This window comes from Triticum dicoccoides, chromosome 6B, assembly GCF_002162155.2.
Source record: "Triticum dicoccoides isolate Atlit2015 ecotype Zavitan chromosome 6B, WEW_v2.0, whole genome shotgun sequence".
Taxonomy (NCBI): domain Eukaryota; kingdom Viridiplantae; phylum Streptophyta; class Magnoliopsida; order Poales; family Poaceae; genus Triticum; species Triticum dicoccoides.
Genome location: NC_041391.1, coordinates 71,311,002 through 71,323,468, shown reverse-complemented (window position 1 = coordinate 71,323,468; position 12,467 = coordinate 71,311,002).

Sequence of the window (12,467 nt, the reverse complement as noted above, 5' to 3'; positions counted from 1 at the left end):
CCATCCTGTGCACCCTTCATACACCCTGTCTAACACTATTCGTGCTTCATATGATTCATGTTTCATGGAGTACTGTAGCACCGTACTCCCCGTGCGCTGTGGACCTAGTTCTGTTAACATTGATCTCACCGTTCATTCTCGACCGGACAGTCGAAAATGCGGTACTATGTTACATATAGGAGTAGTTGACATGCGCACAACATCATTTGTTATTGTCCTATCTTACTACACTAGCAACAAGATTGTGTAGTACTGACGTATGAACCACTGCACATGCCTAGTAGTAGGAGCACTGTGTATGTTCTAGTGGCTGCCGTGTTTCGCACTCCTCCGTCGTAAGAGTGGAAACGCTTGTTGTAATCATTTTTTTCTTCAGAATGAAAAACAGTGGACACGCTCTACCGTGCGGATCCTCCTCCAGCCATGCACTAAATTACTCACTTTCACCGACGTGTGGGACAGCCATGCACTAAATTACTCCGTAGTAGAGTGACGATAGACTACCCCGATCGAACTGCCGCATTAATGCTGAATGAGCCGTCAAATCACAAAACCCCCTCCTTTCCAGCAGTAAGTTGGACGGACGAAGCAACCATCATTTCACTCTTCTCTCTCAGCTTCCTCTCTTGAAGAAAACCCCCACTCACTTCGCTTCTCCCTCATCTCGTTCCTCCTTTCACTCTTCTCTCTCAGCTTCCTCTCTTAGATGGACGCCGGAGCACCGGCTGATGTGATGTCTATGGCTCTGGCCAAAACCGTCGAGGCTCATGGTACGAAGAAACGCAAACACCCCGCCGAGACTACCGCAGACAAGCTCAAAGCCATCGCCCTATCCAAGCCCCCCTCTCCGGGATCCCTCATTAAGCAAGTCCAGGTAATGTCGCTTGTTGACGATCTTTTTCTCGATCTTGATCGTGTTTTTTCATCTAACACGCAGTACTAGTACTTGTAGTACAACTTTCTGGGTGATCTTGCATGTGATTTTAGTGTGCCAAATGACGGTTCTAAATTCCTCTTTTGACCAAAACATGCGAGAGGTTGACACTGATTTCTTATAGATTACTTTGAACTACTCCCTCTGTCCCAAATTTCTTGTCTTAGATTTTTCTAGATACGGATGTATCTAATACTAAAATGTGACTTGATACATCCGTATCTAGACAAATCCAAGACAAGAATTTTGGGACGGAGGGAGTACTTTACGAACATCAATGCTACCTTTTAAGAGGGTATATTTGCCTCAGTAACTTGTGTTATGGATATTGCATGTAATCCCTCTGCTCTCAATGCTACCTTTTAAGAGGGTATATTTGCCTCAGTAACTTGTGTTATGGATACTGAAAAAATAGCACGCTATATCCTCGCTAATAGCACGCTATAGCATATTGAGAATTGTCTCGCTAAATATATCAGTGTACAACGTCTCGCTAATAGCATGCTATAGCGCGATATAGCACGCTAATATCATATTTTGAGGTCGGCGCTATTTTGTTGTAGCACGCTATTTTTTTCATTCCTTTGAAGACATGTTCTAGTGTCTTTGTTCACTCATTTCTGTGCGTATATGTAGTCATATATGGAGTATAATATCGAAAATCATCTTATATTTCTGAATGGAGGTAGTAATAAAATATGGTTTCTGTTTGAATTAGAACCAGGTCCACGGTGGAGATGAAGTTCTCAAAGTCATGCCGTCTGAACTGGAAGACCTGATGATGGGTTCTACTGCTGAACTATCCAGTTGTTGTGTCCTTGTCGCCACATGTCCTGAACTAGTGTTTTTCTATAGCATTATTGGAAGGCATGTTCTCGAGGCTGTACTTGACCACAACAATTTCCTGGCTGTGCCTTCGATTACGAAGGGTGTGGTTCTTGTAAAGCTTCCCAACATATCTGATGTGGCCTGTCTTCATCATCATGTTTATGAGTGGAAAGACCACTCTGTTAGGTTCTCCAAGGTTGACAAGATGGTGATGGTGCATGTAGACATCTCACACGAAGTCCATGGCCTAGTCAGTTATGCGGGGTTCATCCCGTAGGTCGGTGGCAAGAAATAGTCTGTAGAGTTTAGTTAGTGCAACTTTGCTTGTCTGTAGTAAGTACTATTGTTTAGTACTTGATTTGTGTTTGTGAACCCTGTATTGTTTATTAGTACTGCCGCTTTTGGTGTGTGGTCAGTCCTGAGAACGGTCTATGTTAATGTTTGTCCACTCAATTCAGTATGTACATTTTGAAGTATCCAGATCATATTTTTTGTGAGGACGGTTTATCAATTATGGTTACACTCCAATATTTGTATGCATTGCAGGGTTTATCACACCCACCAGGATTTCCAGTCCCATGGATGTTCGGTCCATACGATTTGTCACGACCTTTGGACTGTCCGGCTTGTGGGAGTAGGCGGGGCCCCTGCATGCCACGCGTAGTTGGACGATCAATCTTCTGTTTAGTACTTCAACATAGTGATTTCCTGGTAAGGATTCACTCGTGTCACATCAAGTAAATCTTATTGATTTACTATCTAAATCTTATTGATTTAATGTCATGTTTTCTTTTTTTCCTGCAATTTTACGATGCAGGTTTTGCCATGTGACATTCATCACGGAATAAATCATTTGGTTTGCTCTACGATGGCTATTTTTGCAGGTTTCACTTCTTATGTCGTGTTAGTAACGAAGGCACTGTCCATCACTTATATTATTGGAAAAAATTGGATCAGTCTGTTGTCTGAGTACAAGCTGAATCACTATGATGAACTGCAGTTTGGTTTAACAAAAACGCCACAATTAGTCCTTCTCGCGTTTAAAAGAAATGAAGAAAAAAACTGGATCACGGTCACAGATCCTAGTCAAGTTAGAAAGCTGATCATAGCAGACCAGACACGATCGCCACTGTCTCGCACAGATCGAGCACCGGCAGTTGCTCTAGCACTGACAGCGGCCACAGCTCAGTCTGATCCAGCTGAGGATTGGGCACCGACCGCGTCAGCGGATCAGTCTGATCTACCGGAGGATCGGGCATCGACACCGGCACCAGCTCTACAAAGAGCACCAACTCCGGCAGTAGTGGCGGCTTCGGCACCTACACCAACACTTGCACTTGCATCTGCTCCGGCCCATGTAGTTGCACCGGCAGCAGACTGGGCTGCAGTTCGCACTTCATATACCAAAGTCCTTACAAAAACCGACATGTCCACCTTCTTGGTAAGCATTGGCCGCCCAAGTGCTTCGTTCTTTTTTCTTTCCATGTTGTTTCACATGATTCACTGTGTTGATCTAACTGTTTGGGTATGTCTTCTTGTTTGCAAACAGAGAATTCCTAGAGCAACGAGGGAGTCGTTCAACAATCCGGGCGATCGCGGCCAAGTTTCTCTTACCATGCGCAGCCTTGGTGTGAATGAACCTGCGCAATATACCGTAAGTACAAAGGATGGTCGCATGATGATTGATGCTAAAGTATGGTCAAGGTTCAAATCTAAATCATATCTTGCGGTAGGGGATGATGTCAAAATCGAACTTTCTCGGCAAGGAGAGCTGGTCCAAATCAACTTTGAAATTCTTCAGTAGCAGCACGCAACTGCCGAACTGATCTATCCTCCGAGAGATTTTGATGTAATAATCCGGCATGGTGAAATAAGTGTCATGTGTGTATAAGTAGTACGACAGTATTATTTATCACATTGTATATCGTTGATAAAATTGCAACTCTGATTGCTGGTTAGGAACTGTCGTTCGATTTCATTCCAACAGCTGCCGTGCTTTATTCAATTTTGTGTATTCGCCTTGCGACAGCATCTAAAACCAGCGCCGTACCGATCGCTTGCAATATGAAAAGCGCTGAGGTAGAACACATGGGCCCCCAAACATGGAGGGTCGGCCTGCGGCCCAAAGTCCAGAACCGTGAGCCTATCTGAGTATTATATTCTCAGCTGAACCCCCATAATGCTCGTGCGCTGTAGAGGGAGTATATTTCTCGGCAAGGTGAGCCTGTGATATAAAAGATTTGTATATTTCTTTACAGAGGGACTATCTCTCTGTCAAAAAATTTATTTATGTGTAACTAGTTACTCATGTCTTTCTACTTCCTTTCGCTGATATGTTGGGCAACCGCCAACGGGGTCCACGTGCCATATGCACAAATTAGAGTGCACAACTTCACAGTAGACACACCCCAGTCGTAGCGCCGCGGTAATGCCCAATGAGCCGTCAAATCACAACCCCCCTTTCCAGCTTTAGCAGTAAGCTGGACGGACGAAGCGGCAATATTTCATTGGGCCTGAATCCCCTTCTCCCTTGTCTGCTTGTTCATAGAAAACCCCTGCTCGGCGATTGCATAGGGTTTTCTCATGGAGAACCAGGTACGAATTCTTCATCCATCCCCAATAAATCCAAGTCCCTTGGTTGCAGGTAATCCTAGGATGGCAGCCGCCACCGTTGATGCATTTTTCTTCGTACTGAATCTAGTGTGTTTGAGTTGCAATGCCCAAAGTGCGAGTACCCTACAGATTTTTGCGCCTTCGGCGAGACGCCACACTTGTTCCTTCTCATCCTAACACAGCATTTTGAAACGCGCACAGTATGTTCCTAGAATCCTCTTTTCTATCCGGGAGGGTGGGGTTTTTTTGAACATGATGTGTTCTCATATTATTTTTCCTGCAGTGTATTATTTGCTCTGCCAGAACACATGTACTCAAGATGCTCAGCCTTGCCATAACTGAATACACTAGTTTAATGGTCAGAGTGAAGACAAGCCATGGATATTACTTCCGAGTTGGGTTCATGAACCAAGAAGATCACTGCTTTTTTTATGGCCGAACTTGGATAAACTTTCTCAAGTGTTACGGACTGAAAGTTGGTGCACGAATGTTGATGGAAATAGCAGAACATGGTCTCATCTTCACTGCAATCTTCCACCCCGACGTTGTTCCAATTGTTCATCCATGTTAGTTTTGTATCTGGTTCTTGCTTGTTGCCTCGATTACTTCTTAATCCACCTATTCTGTCTAACTAATCACAATTTAACTTTAGAAGTAGCAACAAATCTCTCACGAAGATGCTACTTCTAACTAATATTTTCTTATAATTGGTGGCACATGTAGGTTTTTTCAGAGTTAAGCAGTCTGCTCGTTTGTTACTCTGTAATAACTCGGCTGTTACTAATGGCACTGAAGTTGACTGGATCGACATCCACAAGTTCCTATACTTTATTGATCGTCTTGAGGTCCTTGTGGGGCGTTTCAATGGTGGAAGGCCACGTGGGATATGTGTGCCACTGCTGCACTCGTTGAACAGGTCCAACTGTGTCGAGAAACTTATGGTACGAGCTGTTTTCTGTTATATATGTTGTTCATAAACTATTGCTTATACATAGTTTTACAGCTGTGATCTTCTTGAAACAGGAACTGCCGAGTTCTATTGTTCCTATACAGATGCCTGACCATGGTCGGGTCAGACTTGCGGTTGGTCACAACATGATGTTTATGTCGACCTACTCAATTCCCCTTGGAGGTGAAAAGATACTTATTCATGGGTGGTCTCAAATAATGAAGGCCCATCCATCTTGGAGAATAGGACAGAAGATTATGTTCATGCTTTTCCATGGCTCTAAAACGAATATCATGTTTATTGACCATGTTGCGAGATGAAGCCGCTTTCAGAAGGTTGTGGATGCGCGGGGTGGCGCCTGGGCCTTGTCCTGGGGCTTGGTGGCCTCACCCTTGGTTAACTGTAGGCAAAGTAGCAATGTTCGAGGCGTGCTTTGTACGGTTGAACTGTATAAGTACTCATACTGCTTTCAGCTTTGGTTGTTAAGTGCCCCTGCTGGTTTCAGTTAAGGTTGTTAAGTACTCCTGCTGCTTTTATTGTCTATCGTGTTTCTTCAGTCCTGTCTTCCTCTAGCCGCCAAAACCAAACCAGCGCCGGCGGGGCCGCCTGCTTCCGCCTCCCACGGCTGGCTGTGCCTCAGCGCACGCATCGCTGCCCCACCGTCTCCTAAATCGTTAACGCCGACGTCCTCCGCGCGCTTTGGTGCGCTCGCTGCGGTGCCGCCCTCTCGCGTTGTCAACATGGTCAACAAACAACAGGAATCGGCAGAAGTACGTGGAGAGGATGACAGTAGGGGCCCACCATGTCAGCCTATGGAAAATAAAATGCTTCCTCCTAGTGTTTTCCTGACATCTGGGACCCATGACATTGTGAGCGTATATAGTCAATAGACAAGAGAACAACACAAGATCGGCTGACACCTGGGACGTAGCTACTCGAGCATTATTTTTTTGTTTGGTGTTGTTGAGACGGAGCAGGGTTTGAAATGGGCTGTGGCCCGTCTAGCCCAGGCTTATATTTTATGTTCACCATGTGACCAGCCCAGCTATTTTTTCTTTGTGAAAATGAGCCCAGTTTATTTTTTCTAAAGAATACCCAATCCAGGCCTACTTATTTTTCTACGCCCTGATGGGCTGCAAATCTTTCAAGATGCGTGCAAATCTTGAAAGTAATATGAAATGGGTTGTAAATATAAAAACAGATGACAAATTGGCAATTACTTTATAATTTCTGATTTTTTTCACATTTTCAGATTCCTATTTCAATGGGCATTAACCTAATTTAAATATATCTTCAAAGTACTTTAAATCTAGCTCGACATTTCAGTATTAAAAATAGTTTGGAACCCATAGAAATATGCGAAATTGGCCCTGGCCAACCAAAGAAAAACGACTGCAATTAATTGCATAAGAAGTTGCCATGAGCTATATATAAATTATTAAAAAAAGGAGGGAGTGGTCTGACTTGTGGGCATGTTTAGTTGACGCGTATGCAAGATTTTTTTAGTTATTATATACGTCAACAAACGATTCTAGTAGACGTAATCGTTGGATGTCAATCCAATGGCCATCGTGTTTTTTCAATCTCCGATCTTCTTGCTCCAGCCGCCAAAGCAGTGCCGGTGGGACCGCCTGCTCCCGCCTCCCGTGGCCGGTTGTGCTGCCGCGCAGGACTCAGCACCCCCTAGTACTCCCACTGCTGGCCAGGGCATCCCTCTACTCACCCACACCCCCTGTTATTCTGCGGCGACGGCGGCCTCACACCGCAGCCGAATCGGTGAACCCTCATACTCCTCTCCCCGCGGGCTTCCACTGTCGTGTCTTCCTCGGCGCCGTGTCGTCCCCTTCCTAGGCCTCACCGTCGTCCATCGTCGTGGTGCTCTCGGCGCGGCGTGGTCAATGTGGTCAACAACCGACTTCCATCGGAAGAGTACTGTATGTGGAGAGGCTGACAGCTGGGTCCACGGCAGCCGCAAGGAAGTGCCTCCTTATTACGCGGAAAATAATTATTCCTCCACCTGACAGCAGGGACCCACCAGACGGGCCACCAGTATTTCGCGAAAAAAACATTTCCCCCTGACTGCTGGGACCCACAGGATGGGCAACCGTATTTCGCGAAAAAAACGTTCCCCCCGCTGTCAGCTCGGACCCACCGGAAGTGCCTCCTTATTACATACAAAAGAATGAATACCCCCTGCTAGCTGGGACCCACCTTGGTGGGAGGCTGACTTGTGGGCCTACTAAGTTGACTGGGACAGAGGCCTTTGTCAACTTTAGTCAATATATGAACGATTCTAGCTCCAGTGACCGTACAATGTCCATCCAACGGCCGTAGTGCTTCTTCAACCTCTGGTCTTCTTGCTCCAGCCGCCCAAAGCAGCGCCGGTCGTGCCGCCTGCTCCTCCCGCCCGTGGCCGGCTGTGATGCTGCGGAGGCCTCACCGCCCCCTACTACTCCCACCGCTGGCCAGGCCATCCCTCTATGCACCCATACCCCCTGTTATTCTGCGGCGACGGCAGCCTCACACCGAAGCCGAACGAGTGAATCCTCATACTCTTCTACGCGTGGGCATCCACTGCCGGGTCTTCCCCGGCTCCACGTGGTCCCCTTCCTAGGCCTCACCGTCGTCCACCGCCCTGGTGCTCTCGGCGCGGCGTGGTCAACGTGGTTAAGGAATGGCTTCCATCGGACGTGGACTGTACGTGGAGAGGCGGACAGCTGGGTCCACGGCCGCAGCAAGGAAGTGCCTCCTTATTACGTGCAAAATAATTATTCCTCCACCTGACAGCGGGGACCCACCGGACGGGCCACCGTATTTCGCGAAAAAAGTTTCCCCCTGTCTGCTGGGACCCACCAGCTACATCTTCGCACACAAGGAAATGTGTACGGAAAAAAACGATTCGCCCCCCTGACTGTTGGGACCCACCAGCTACATCTTCGCACACAAGGAAGTGCGTCCGGGCAAAAAAAACGATTCGCCCCCTGACTGCTAGGACCCACCAGCTACATCTTTGCACGCAAGTGCCTGACAGTCGGGACCCACCTGGTCGAAGCGTATGTAGCGTTGTCATTCTGGTCGCGAACATGTACGTACATATATACTGGTCGATGTAGAGGCGCGCACGTGTCGTAGTAGTGGCGCGTACGTGTCGTAGTAGAGGCGCGCACGTAGCATGTACACGTATGTACAGCGGCCAGGGTGCAAGAAAGAAAATACGGCCATGTACGTACATACATACAGGCGGGGTCTCGAATGCCTACTCGCGCATACGTACGGCCAGGGCTCGTGTACATGGCTGGGTCAGAACGGAGAAACAACGTCGTCGTCGTGTTCATGGGGAGGCAACGGAATGCGTCGTGTTCATCGGGAGTCAACGGAATGCGTGGGAGCCAACCGGCTGGGTTGGAACGGAATGTGTGGTCGTGTTCATCGGGAGGGCTTGGACGGAATAGGCGATGGAAACGAGGCCTGGCGTACCGCAAAACAGAGGAAACGGACCTCCTATGGTCGAAAGGGGAGTCTTGTTGATCGGGAGGGGTGTGGCGTACCGCAAAACGGAGGAAACGGACCTCCTACGGTTGAAACGGGGGTCCTGTTGATTGGGAGGGGTGTGGCGTACCGCAAAACAGACGAAACGGACCTCCTACGGTCGAAACGGGGTCCTGTTGATCGGGAGGGGTGTGGCGTACTGCAAAACGCACGAAACGAACCTCCTACGGTCGAAACGGGGGTCCTGTTCATCGGGAGGGGTGTGGCGCACCACAAAACGGGACTCCACGGGATACTGTTCATCTCCACCGTCGACCTCCTCCAGCCTCCACGGGCTACTGTCGACCTCCTCGAGCCTCCACGGGCTCCTGTTCATCCAGCCTCCACCGTGCGCTACTCCACCGGCTACTGTTCAACCACCCCTCCACCGTCTACTGTTCATCCATCCCTCCACCATCTACTGTTCATCTAGCCCTCCACACCACGGGGTCCTGTTCAACAACCCCTCTGCGGGCACCCCTCCACCGTCTACTGTTCATTCAGCCCTCCACACCACGGGGTCATGTTCATCCAGAGGTAACGCCACCGCTCACTGTTCATCCACCCCCCCTCCCCCCCGCAACGCTCACTGTTCATCCCAGAGGCAGCATCAATCGGATTCAGTTAGCAGCAGTAGCGAAGGAATCGCTTGATCGGATTCAGTTAACAGCCATCGAGCGATTGCTCGGGTTCAGTAACGCGTAGCCTGCAGTGCAATCGCTCGGGTTCAGTTAGAGCCCAACGCCTCGCACACACGCGCGTACGTGTACGAGAGAAACGCGCATCGCTCGGCCCCTGACCTCACCATAACCGGCAACTCCCCGAAATTTTCCTCGCCCTCGCTTCTACCACGGTTTTTTACGTCATGGACGGCCCAAAGAATGTCATGCAGCTGCGTCTCCGGCCCGCCCAGGACGAAAAGCCCATTTTCTGTCATGATTTTTTGTCATAGAAGTAGGAGCCCACCACATCTATGATGATACCGGGTTTTGTCACAATTATCGTCATAGAAGTGTCATATGTATGACAGGAAAAAAATACGTTCGGCCCAAAATGTCACGGATGTGTCTTTTTTTTTGTAGTGCCTACTCCAACTAGGGAAGGGGGAATCCTACTCCCACCAGGAGTAGGACTCCCCCCTTGGGTGCGCCATGAGAGGGCCGGCCCTCCCCCTCCTCCACTCCTTTATATACGGGGGAGGGGGCACCCCATAGACACACAAGTTGACAATTGTTTTATCCGTGTGCTATGCCCCCCTCCATAGTTACACACCTCGGTCGTATTGTCGTAGTGCTCAGGTGAACCCTTGCGCCGGTAACTTCATCATCACCGTCACCATGCCATCGTACTGAGAAACTCTCCCTTAACCTCAGCTGGATCTAGAGTTCGTGGGACGTCACCGAGCTAAACATGTGCAGATCACGGAGGTGCCGTACCTTCGGTGCTAGGATCGGTCGGATCATGAAGACGTACGACTACATCAACCGCGTTGTCATAACGCTTTCGCTTTCGGTCTACGAGGGTACGTGGACACACTCTCCCCTCTTGTTGATATGCATCTCCTAGATAGATCTTGTGTGATCATAGGATTTTTTTTGAAATTACCGCGTTCCCGAAGGGTGGCATCCGAGCCAGGTCTATGCGTAGATGTTATATGCACGAGTAGAACACAAAGAGTTGTGGGCGATAATAGTCATACTGCTTACCAGCATGTCATACTTTGATTCTGCGGTATTGTTGGATGAAGCGGCTCATACCGACATTATGCGTACGCTTATGCGAGACTGGTTCTACCGACGTGGTTCGCACATAGGTGGCTAGTGAGTGTCTATTTCTCCAACTTTAGTTGAATTGAGTGTGGCTATGTCCGGTCCTTGTTGAAGGTTAGAACAGCACACTTGACGAAAAATCGTTGTGGTTTTGATGCGTAGGTAAGAACGGTTCTTGCTAAGCCTATAGCAGCTACGTAAAACTTGCAACAACAAAGTAGAGAACGTCTAACTTGTTTTTGCAGGGCATGTTGTGATGTGATATGGTCAAGACATGATGAGATATAATTTGTTGTATGAGATGATCATGTTTTGTTAAAGTTATCGGCAACTGGCACGAGCCTTATGTTTGTCTCTTTATTGCATAAGATGCAAGTGCCATATAATTGCTTTACTTTATCGCTATGCGATATCAATAGTTGCAAAAGCAATAATTGGCGAGACGACCATGTGATGACACGTTGATAGAGATCAAGATGATGGAGATCATGGTGTCATGCCGTTAATGATTGAGATCATGACGGTACTTTGGAGATGGAGATCAAAAGCAGAAGATGATGATGGCCATATCACGTCACATATTTTGATTACATGTGATGTTTATCTTTTATGCTTCTTATTTTGCTTAGTTCGGCGGTAGCATTATAAGATGATCCCTTACTAAAAATTTCAAGGTATAAGTGTTCTCCCTGAGTATGCACCGTTGCGATAGTTCTTCGTGCTAAGACACCACGTGATGATCGGGCGTCATAAGCCCTACGTTCACATACAACGGGTGCAAGCCAATTTTGCACACGCAGAATACTCGGGTTAAACTTGACAAGCCTAGCATATGCAGATATGGCATCGGAACACTGGAGACCGAAAGATCTAGCATGAATCATATAGTAGATATGATCAACATAGTGATGTTCACCATTGAAAACTACTCCATCTCACGTGATGATCGGACATGGTTTAGTTGATTTGGATCACGTGATTATTTAGATGACTAGAGGGATGTCTATCTAAGTGGGAGTTCTTAAGTAATATGATTAATTAAACTTTAATTTATCATGAACTTAGTCCTGATAGTGTTTTGCAAATTATGTTGTAGATCAATAGCTCACGTTATAGCTTCCCTATGTTTTTTATATGTTCCTAGAGAAAACTATGTTGAAAGATGATAATAGCAATGATGCGGACTGGGTCCGTGATCTGAGGTGTATCCTCATTGCTGCACAGAAGAATTATGTCCTTGATGCACCGCTAGGTGATAGACCTATTGCAGGAGCAGATGCAGACGTTATGAACGTTTGACTAGCTCAATATGATGACTACTTGATAGTTTAGTGCACCATGCTTTACGGCTTAGAACTAGGACTTCAAAAATGTTTTTGAAATGTCACGGAGCATATGAGATGTTCCAAGAGCTGAAATTGGTATTTCAGACTCATGCCCGTGTCAAGAGGTATGATACCTCTGACAAGTACTTTGCCTAAAAGATGGAGGAGAATTGCTCAACGGGTGAGCATGTGCTCAGAATGTCTAGGTAGTACAATCACTTGAATCAAGTGGGAGTTAACCTTCCAGATAAGATAGTGATTGACAGAGTTCTCTAGTCACCATCACCAAGTTACTGGAACTTCGTGATGAACTATAGTATGCAAGGGATGACGAAACGATTCTGAGCTCTTCATGATGCTGAATCGACGAAGGTAGAAATCAAGAAAGAGCATCAAGTGTTGATAATTAAACAAGACCACTATTTTCAAGAAAAGGGCAAAGGGAAAGAAAGGGAACTTCAAGAATAATGGCAAGCAAGTTGTCACTCCTGTGAAGAAGCCCAAAGCTGGACCTAAGCCTG